The sequence below is a fragment of the Sphaeramia orbicularis genome, chromosome 4 (assembly GCF_902148855.1).
Source record: "Sphaeramia orbicularis chromosome 4, fSphaOr1.1, whole genome shotgun sequence".
NCBI lineage: Eukaryota > Metazoa > Chordata > Actinopteri > Kurtiformes > Apogonidae > Sphaeramia > Sphaeramia orbicularis.
In genome coordinates this window covers 7,018,422-7,027,879 of record NC_043960.1, presented here as the reverse complement: position 1 = coordinate 7,027,879, position 9,458 = coordinate 7,018,422, and the positions used below count along the sequence as shown (strand labels likewise).

Genomic DNA, 9,458 nt, shown 5'->3' with positions numbered 1-9,458 from the left:
GTATAGTTTGTAGGCCTGTAACGGTACACAAAATTTTCGGTTTTGAAAGCCACGGTTCGTTTTTTTCGGTTCGGTACGGGAAGAAAGAAAACTCCTCAAAATGTTTTTAATACATTTATGAATTTTTGAAAAATGTTCCCCCAGTTTTTTGAAAAAATTTGAATATAGAAAAACAGGAATATAATTCTGCTGCTATAAATCAAATAGAAAATAAAATAAATTATTAATATTACAAATTACTATTTAATTACTATTACTAGTATTGCACTTTTCCCTGACAGGTAGTTTTGAACAAACAACAAAAATCTAATCACAGTTCTGTCAGTTCACATTCTGCATAAAAATACCCAAAAAAATTCCACATGAAGTGCAACATTAACAAGAGGACAAACTGGTATTCTGTTGAAACAAACTGAAGAGCAACAATGACAACAAAAAATTAACCAAATTATTTATTTTAGGAAAGAAAACAAACTGTTTAGGCCACTTTGTGTACGTGCACGCGCGTGTGCAGAGTGCGATTGGTCGGGGGGATTTTTTTGTTTGTTTGTTTTGGTCGGAGCCATGGGGGTCCATAACTAATGTAACAAATGCTGGCGTGAAACAAAAGCGAAACTTTATATACTTTCAACGTCCAACTCATGGGTTCTATTCCTCTGTTATACGGTGTGCGTGAGAGAGAGAGAGACAGACAGACAGAGCTAGTGTAAGTGTTTTAGAACTACCGTAGTTCCTAGGGGCCAAACAACATGCGTCTTATTAACGTCTCTTTCCTCGTTGTTGTCTTTCACTGGGGCCTGAACTGATCCCAAACTGGACTGTAATAATGGTGGAGGGTCTTCAGTCTCTTCCTTCCAGGTTCACATCATATTTGTTGTTGTTTTTTTACCTTATATCAGCTGTTATTTAGTATTTTGGGTCAATGTGTGCATCCTTCAATATGTCCGTGTGGAACTTGTGCAGATTTAAAGTTCCGCATCAAACAAAGTCTTTCTTTCATTTTTCTTTTTCTCATCATACTGTGCCGTTTTGGTACAGCTGTGTACCGAAGCGAACAGGTGCGTACCGAAACAGTTCGGTTCGGTACGTGTACAGTTACAGGCCTAATAGTTGGTACAGTGATGCTAAAAAAAAAAAAAAAAAAATCATTGTAACATCATGATTAAATGCAGCCTAAACTGAATGATGGTGGATGTTTTAAGCTGCTGTTGCTACCAAGTGTTATGGAAATGTTTAACTGATAACCCACACACAAAGAGGAGGAGAGAAAGTTAGAGTTAAAATAAATAAATGCATTTATTGAGAAGTCAATCACAGAGAAACTCTGAAAGTGAAGTCTCATTAAACAAGAGAAAACTAAAGATTATATAGAACCAAATCCAACCCCCTCAAACTATGATGTCATTCCTTACGTACATCGTACCACCCCATACTACTCCTTCTCTGCTCCGTGAAGAGGTCATGATGACCTCTTCACTCTAACCTTGCTTGGATCCTATCTGGAGTGCAGGCGCCATCCTCTATCTACACATTCAGACATTTAGGTGTTTGGGTTTTAACTCAAGGCAAGAACTCCGTTCCTGGGTTGGGGGTGTTACAGAGTGGTAAACATCACACATAATGAATAATGACTCAGCATTAAAAGAAGATATACTAACAGTATAAAATATAAAGAGTATAAAATATAAAAAGTAAATTTTTCCACCACACAAGTTAAATATATTAAGATAAAAGATAACAGATGAAGGTTTTGGCTGCCTTTGAGGAATGATATGTTCCGTCTTCTTATGGGCTTTGTTGAATTATCGAGGAACGTCTTTAACCCTGAAACCAGTGAAATGCAATCCAAGTCCCACTCATCCATCTACTCATCAGTTCTATATAGAAGGTGCTGCTTCTGTTCAACATGAAGACTGAGCTGAATGCTTGGCATGTTAATTACTCTTGATAATCAGGCTAATCTTTTCTCTGTCAGCTCGAGCTTTTTCAGGGTAATACGCCTTCAGCATCACTGAACAAGAAGAGGGAGAGGACGGTCTTTTGTTTATTCACTGATTAAAGTAATTATCCAGATTACTGCTGTTGGTTTATGGTATCAGTGAGAACTCAAGTTTTATTAAGGACGCAGCTCAAAGGGATTCACTGAGCAATAAAATAAATCTGACTCAGGTAAAACAGGGTAAAACAGTCGACAGTTATAAACAAACCAACAGCTCTGTATCACTGAATTAAGCCTGAAGTAATCTACTTTTCTGCCTCTGTCCAGAATAATATACATAATATAGACTAAATGTCGTCTAAAATTGACGTTTATTTGCAACATAGTAGAGCAAACTATTACATGATCAAAAAAAAAAAAAAAAATTAATTTTGGCAAAAAAAAAAAAAAGTCTCTGTTTTGAATGTCTGGGGTCGCCAGAAATTTGTGATGTTAAAATAGGGTCATGAGCCAAAAAAGGTTGGGAACCACAGATCTAGAGACAAAATGAAGCACTTTTCAGATTTAGACATAAAGGCAGTAAATGTAGTTATGGGTCTGGACAGTAAACCCTGAACAATGGACCACCCAGACTTTGTGACCTCAAAGTTGGACAATAATTCCAGACTGTGCAATAAAACATTATAGCTGTGGCTTCTTCAATGGGTCCAAATGTGCTGGTTTTCCATTATTATTCAACAGCCTTTTCTGCACTTTTAGGAGAATCTATATAATGGGGGTTGGGGGGTCATGGGATCTACACTTGCACATCTAAACACATTTCAGTATTTTTGCTTTAGACATTTCAGGTTGATGATGATGATGAATGATGATGATGATGAAATTCTTTATTCAGTCATCACATAATAATACAACCAGTGTCAACAACAGACATTACAAACATTACCAACAGGTTAATGACTGAAAAGGTACAGGCAGAAGCAAAATGCTTCTATTATTGCCTGTCCTACAGAACAAATTCAGCTACCCAGCATCCAATACAGAAAAAAAACAACAACAAAAAAAACAATGCATCCAAGCAAACAAACAAGCAAAACATAAAAAGGTGAAAATAAACCAGAAAAATAGAAAACTTCACCCACCAAATTAATGGTAATTTAATGTAGAATCAAAAATAAATTATTTACCTCTTACTTATTAGAGCTTAACAACTGTATCCTTCAAAAACTGCCTTACGTACCTTTTTTTTTTTTTTTTAAATATCAAAAATGGGCTACACATTCTTAAATCCATGCTGGCCTCATTCCATAGTTTAACTCCAACAACAGATATGCATCTTCTTTTTGTCTCTTTTTTTAGCTTTTTGTACAACAAATTTACAAACATCTCACAAATCATATTTAGACTCATATGTTGAGAAAAACCTTTGTACAGGTTGTTCATATTGTTATTCACATTTAATTATGAAAGGATTGTTACCTCCGCCAAGGAGGTTATGTTTTTGCCAGGGTTTGTTTGTCTGTCTGTTTGTTTGTCTGTCCATTAGTGTGCAACATAACTCAAAAAGCTATGGACAGATTTTGATGAAATTTTCAGGGTTTGTTGGAAATGGGATAAGGAAGAAATGATTAACTTTTGGGGGTGATCCGGAAGAAATCCTGGATTCTGGATCACTTTGAAATTTTCGTTAACATTGTGGTAAATGGGGCCAAAATTTTCGTTTCCCAATATCTCGCTTAATTATTGACCAAAACTCATGAAATTTAACTCAGGAATTGACAGTGGGGTCCTCTATCACATTTCAAAGGCTGATCCGGATCTGATCCAGAAGGCGGATTTTATTTTAAAAAATAAATGTAGGATTTGTATCACTGATTATGTGGGGAATTTTTGCGCTTGGCGGAGGTCTGCACTCTCCTAGTGCTTTTCTAGTTTGTAAATGTTTTCATAATGTAATTTTATTTTCATTTTTTTACATTAAACTAAGAAAATTTGGACTTATTATTTGTAAGTTATTATGCTGTTTAGTTCAGATCACATTAGGCAGTATGTGGACGCTGAATTAAATTGAGTTCAGACTTGACAGTTAATATCTTCAGTGTAATTTTTACACTTCTCAAATTCATCCTTCGGGCTGAATTGGACTCTTTAATGGGACAGTTTTGACCCACAGGTCGTATGTTTGACACCCCTGTTTTATACCAATATCACAGCTATTTCTGATTTTTTGCAAAATCCTCCTCATGCATTTTTATTTATTTATTTATTTAATTTTCACATTGTAAAAAGCATACACATAAATACATGTTTGTTAAAAATGGTGATGGATGGTTACCAAAAACCCTCAAGGGGTTTAACAAGTGGCAACCTCCAGATTTCAAAGATTATTTACAACTGCAATTAAAAATATAGAAAAATAAAAAGCACATTTTCTGCAAATAAAATTCCATGATATGCCAAGCTTAAAAATGTATCCCATGTGGAAAATTACCATCACTCAGAAGCAGAGTTTTCACAGCTTTTTTTTTAAACTGAATTCAATTATTTTTATGTTTTCTAAGTTCATTTGTGCCAAAATCATAAATATAAACTTCCTGGATATCTTGAATATCTCGAAAAACAAGCAAACAAATAAAACCCTATCTTCAGTATTCATCCCTCAGTGTGTTTTGGCTGCTGTAATTATTCTAACAGAACCACTTTACTCTTGGAGCGCATCTCAAACGTCTGCCTCTGTGCTTCCTTCTGACCCGTGGATCCATCATAACAGCCTATATCAGTTCCATTTAGCCTATAGACCATTAGGACATTACTCTGCCACGTCTCCACTGACCAGACAAGTGAAAGCCCCACTTAGAGCTCCACAGTGAAGATGATGCCTTACAGCTAGATGGATCTGGAAAATTATAAATGAACACCACAAGAGGAGGAGGGATAGTGTTTGTAAACTGTAGTAAAAAACAAAGGATCATTACCAACGACTGATAATATGTGAAATTTATATTAATCCCCAGCAAGTTCATTTTGTCATTGATTTGCAGCCTATTTGAACAAAACATCTATTAATTCTAATGCATACACTGTAAAAAAAATCCTGTTGTTTTTACGGGGAAAAACTGGCAGCTGTGGTTACCAGAACAATACTGTAAAAAATACACCCAAATGTAAAAATTTTTACATAGTAACATGTAGATTTAACATTTTAAACGTGTATATTCAACATTGGATTTAAATGGTAAATGGACTGCACTTATTTAGTGCATTTTATACATCCTCATGGTGTACTGTTTACTGTTTTAATTAATGTCTGTTTTTTTAATAACATCAGCCTGCCCAGGGACTACAGGTGGAAATTAGCACTAGTGCTACAACCTGGCACACTACATCTCTCCTTTTTAAGGTTAACCCTTTCATGCACGAATTATGAGAACCTTGGTCAATATTTTTTTCTTGAGTGTTTTTGTTCCGCTTTAGGCATGAAAAAAATAATGCACTTGATTTTTTTTTTTTTTTTTTTTTTTTTTTATGAATGTATTTTTCATGGAGTTACAAAAATGTCCACTCAGCTGTACACCATGCATTTAAGTTTTGAAGCAAAGAAACATTTATTTAAAAATCATCATCAGAAAGTGATATACTGTGTGAAAACTATGAAATAAAAGCATTTTTAATGCCGCTAATTGCTAAATTGCTACCGTTTTCTCACATTTTATCATACTCTAATATTAGTTATTACTCATTTCATGGAGATAATATCCTCCTGAGACCCAGGAAATGGACAGTTTTAGCTTTTTTACTTTAAAATTTGTCTTGATTGGAAACTGCATCATGCAACAGTTTTTTCAGATACATTTTTAAAACAATTTTTATTGATTGATTTTTTAAATGGAATGTCCTTTGTAATGGACAGCATTTTGAAAGTAAAACTGTCAAACTTTTTTCCCCTACAGAGGACAAAATGCATTGCTGGGTCTCAGGAGGATATGCAAAAAAAAAAAAAATAAAATAAATTGTTAATTACAGTCTAATAAGAATTAGCAATTGATTTACACTAAAACATGTTATTGCAGATCAGGTTTATCAAGAAGAGCAAAGTTACTGTAATTGTATGTATTGCAGTGTTTTGGATGATGTATAAGAGTCCTGATATGGAACTAAAACAGCAAAACCCATGAATAAATAATAGAACAGCTGTAGAATATCTGTCTACTGTAGTGACCAGTATGCATGAAAGGGTTAATGTACAGGGGTTGGACAAAATAATGGAAACACCTTCACCTCAAGGTGATAATGCCCCAATCCATACAGCTAGAATTGTTAAAGAATGGCATGAAGAACATTCTAATGAAGTTGAGCATCTCGTATGGCCGGCACAGTCCCCAGACCTCAACATTATTGAGCATTTATGGTCAGTTTTAGAGATTCAAGTAAGACGTCGATTTCCACCGCCATCGTCTCTAAAAGAGTTGGAGGGTATTCTAACTGAAGAATGGTTTAAAATTCCTTTGGAAACAATTCACAAGTTGTATGAATCAATACCTCGGAGAATTGAGGCTATAATTGCCGCAAAAGGCGGACCTACACCATATTAAATTATATTTTGTTGATTTTTTAAGGTGTTTCCATTATTTTGTCCAACCCCTGTATATTGTGCATTGTCCCTGTCTAAATAAATAAATAAAATGAAAATGGTGTCCAAAGCACTTTCCAAATCCACCAGGTCCGACTGGGAACAATTTAGGGTTCAGTGTCTTCCATGTAAACTTTGACCTATGGACAGTCGGAGCCAGGATTCGAACCACCAACCCTTTGGTTATTGGACAAGCTGCTCTACCAGCCCATTGATTTACAAGTTTAAATGTTAAATGTTTACGTTTTTTTATAACTTTTATTTAAAAAAAAAAAAAAAAAAAAAAAAAAAAGCAAATATGCCGTTATTTCAACAGTATGGTCTTGCAGTTTAAACGGCACCACATTGTTTTTCAATTTACAGTTTTATTTTCTAAAAACAATAGAAATGCATAATTTCTACACACAAATCTGCTTTTGCTAACATACTCTTCCTGTAAGAACTACAGCTATATTTGATTTAATCGTTAACACAAAAATCTTTTCAGATAAACAACTTTGCATTGTATTGTCACTTACAGTTTTTTTATGTTGCAATTTTACAACTTTTTGGTGTTAATTTTACAGTCATTTTTTACAGTGTATATACAGACAGACAGCAGTAGCTATGAACACTAAAACATACCAGAACGGTGCATTTGCATTTTTCTCTTAAATTTGCATAAGATGTAATCAGTTCCATTTAAACTCCTACATAAGCCTGCATTCTGCTGATAACAATTACAAACATTTTCAATCCAGACTGCCATAAAAAATGATTTTGCCCATGTTTCTTAATTAAAACTATGTTGCATATTAACCTTTTTGTCATACATATACCCTTATCCAACTATGTTTTTTCTCTTTTCTCAGGACATATGAGGATGGTAAATGCAGTGAAGAGCAGTTTGCTAAATGTAGAACAGTTTTACTTCTATGTAATAAGGATACTTTGGTTAGGGCTAGTTGAAGATATTACTGGATTTACTGTGAGTCACATTTTGTCCCATCTTTGCAGACTTTTTATATATTTAAACCTAGTCCTGGTCTCTGTCCATAATCCAAATCAAGGGCTGTCAGTAAACATAAGCGTGAAAATGATAATATACTTAGAATATCATTACTGAGAGACACACTTGAAAAACACTATGAATTATATTGGAGCGAAGTGGCCAAAAAAAATTAAATATTGATTTCTTTCAGTGTTGAGGATGAACTGCGGTTTTAATCGATTCATTTCTGGCGGCATGAGTGGCAGACAAAACATGATCCCAAAATACACTTTTACTTAAAGACTAAATTTTACATCTGATTGGAGAAACATTCACAATTAATAGATTAAGAGAAGAAAACAGCTGGCCTTTATAATTGTGATTTAGCAAGAAAGGTTTTTTATTCTCAATTTTCACGTTTTTTGGTGATTTTTCACAATTTTCAGGACGCTAAACCTTGCTTCACTAAATTCATTCACTATATTACCATGAGTGGTTATACTATAAAGCCAATATACTGGTATGAAACATATTTTTGACCCAGACACTCAAAGTATACATACCTCTGATTTGTAGAAATGTATAATAGCAACATTTTATTCTGACAACTGGATGGCAATTCACAGTTGCTTAGAGTTTATACATTTATCCTGAGACACAGATACAGTCGCGGAAAAAATTATTAGACCACCCTTGTTTTCTTCAATTTCTTGTTCATTTTAATGCCTGGTCCAACTAAAGGTACATTTGTTTGGACAAATATAATGATAACAACAAAAACAGCTCATAGTAGTTTAATTTCAAAACTGATATCTATCCATTTTCCATGTTTTCTTGATAATAACCAAAATCACTTCAGTTCTTCCATCAATATCTATGGCATTGTACTGACAAAAACAGTGCTTTTAGGCATTCCATGTTTTCTTTTCTGTCTGTTTTAGTCACACGACAACAGAAGTGGGCGATATATGCAGGTATATCTAGGGATGGGAAGTGTTAAGAATTTAACGATTCCAATTCCCCTATGGATATTGCTTATCGATTCGATTCTCTTATCGATTCTCATTGGGTGAGGGAATAAAAGAGTACAAACGGGTGTGTTTGCATTAACTGTCTTTTATATTTCCATCTCTGCATAGAAAATGTAACGTATACAGTATGTACAAATAATAAGAACAGATGACGTTGGGCCCGGTTCGGGGGGGGGGGGGGGGGGGGTGTGTGTGCAGTGAAAGTGAAACTAAAGACTCTTTACTAATTCCTCTATTGTCGCATTTCTACTACGTGGAACCAGTTAGACTCGGCTCGGCTTGTCTCCCGTTGTTGTGCACCTCATTTCCTTTCCCTTCTTACCTTCGGAAACTTGTATTTGAGGAGTTATGACGTTTGTTGCCCACACCGGAACCGGCCCGGCGTTCACTCTGCTGCTACACTCACAAGCGTCGCTGAGTATCAAATACGTGACATTCCTGTAAATGATTCACATGCTGTGGACGAATGTTTGAGGATATTGGAGGGATTCCACCCTTTAGAAGACATGGAAGCTTTGACAGTGTTCCAGTGGACCTGGTGTCGTCTGTTTAGACAGTTTCTGCCTCAACACCATGTTGGCCACGTTCTGACCAAAACAATGCAGCGTACGTGTGACGTCATCGCACATGCACAACGAAGGTGGAATCAATAAGCAGAATCATTAAGCAGGCAGGCAAACGATTCCAAGGAATTGAGCTACTGGGAACCGGTTCTCAAACAAGAACCAGTTCTCGATTCCCATCCCTAGGTATATTGCCTACGATAATATTGTAAATGCTGATTTGATGATGTGCAATTTTACATTATCGAGAATTCATACTGTCTCGAAAAGAAAACAAATGGATGGGTGCACAGACGGTAAAGGAGAGGTGCATGAAAGTCCTCGT

General features: G+C 35.3%; 1 protein-coding gene across 1 annotated transcript in view; it reads right to left on the bottom strand.

Moving 5' to 3' along the window:
• pde4ba (phosphodiesterase 4B, cAMP-specific a) overlaps positions 1-9,458 on the bottom strand; it is a 586,891-nt gene that overhangs the window by 552,598 nt on the left and 24,835 nt on the right. The window lies entirely within an intron of this gene.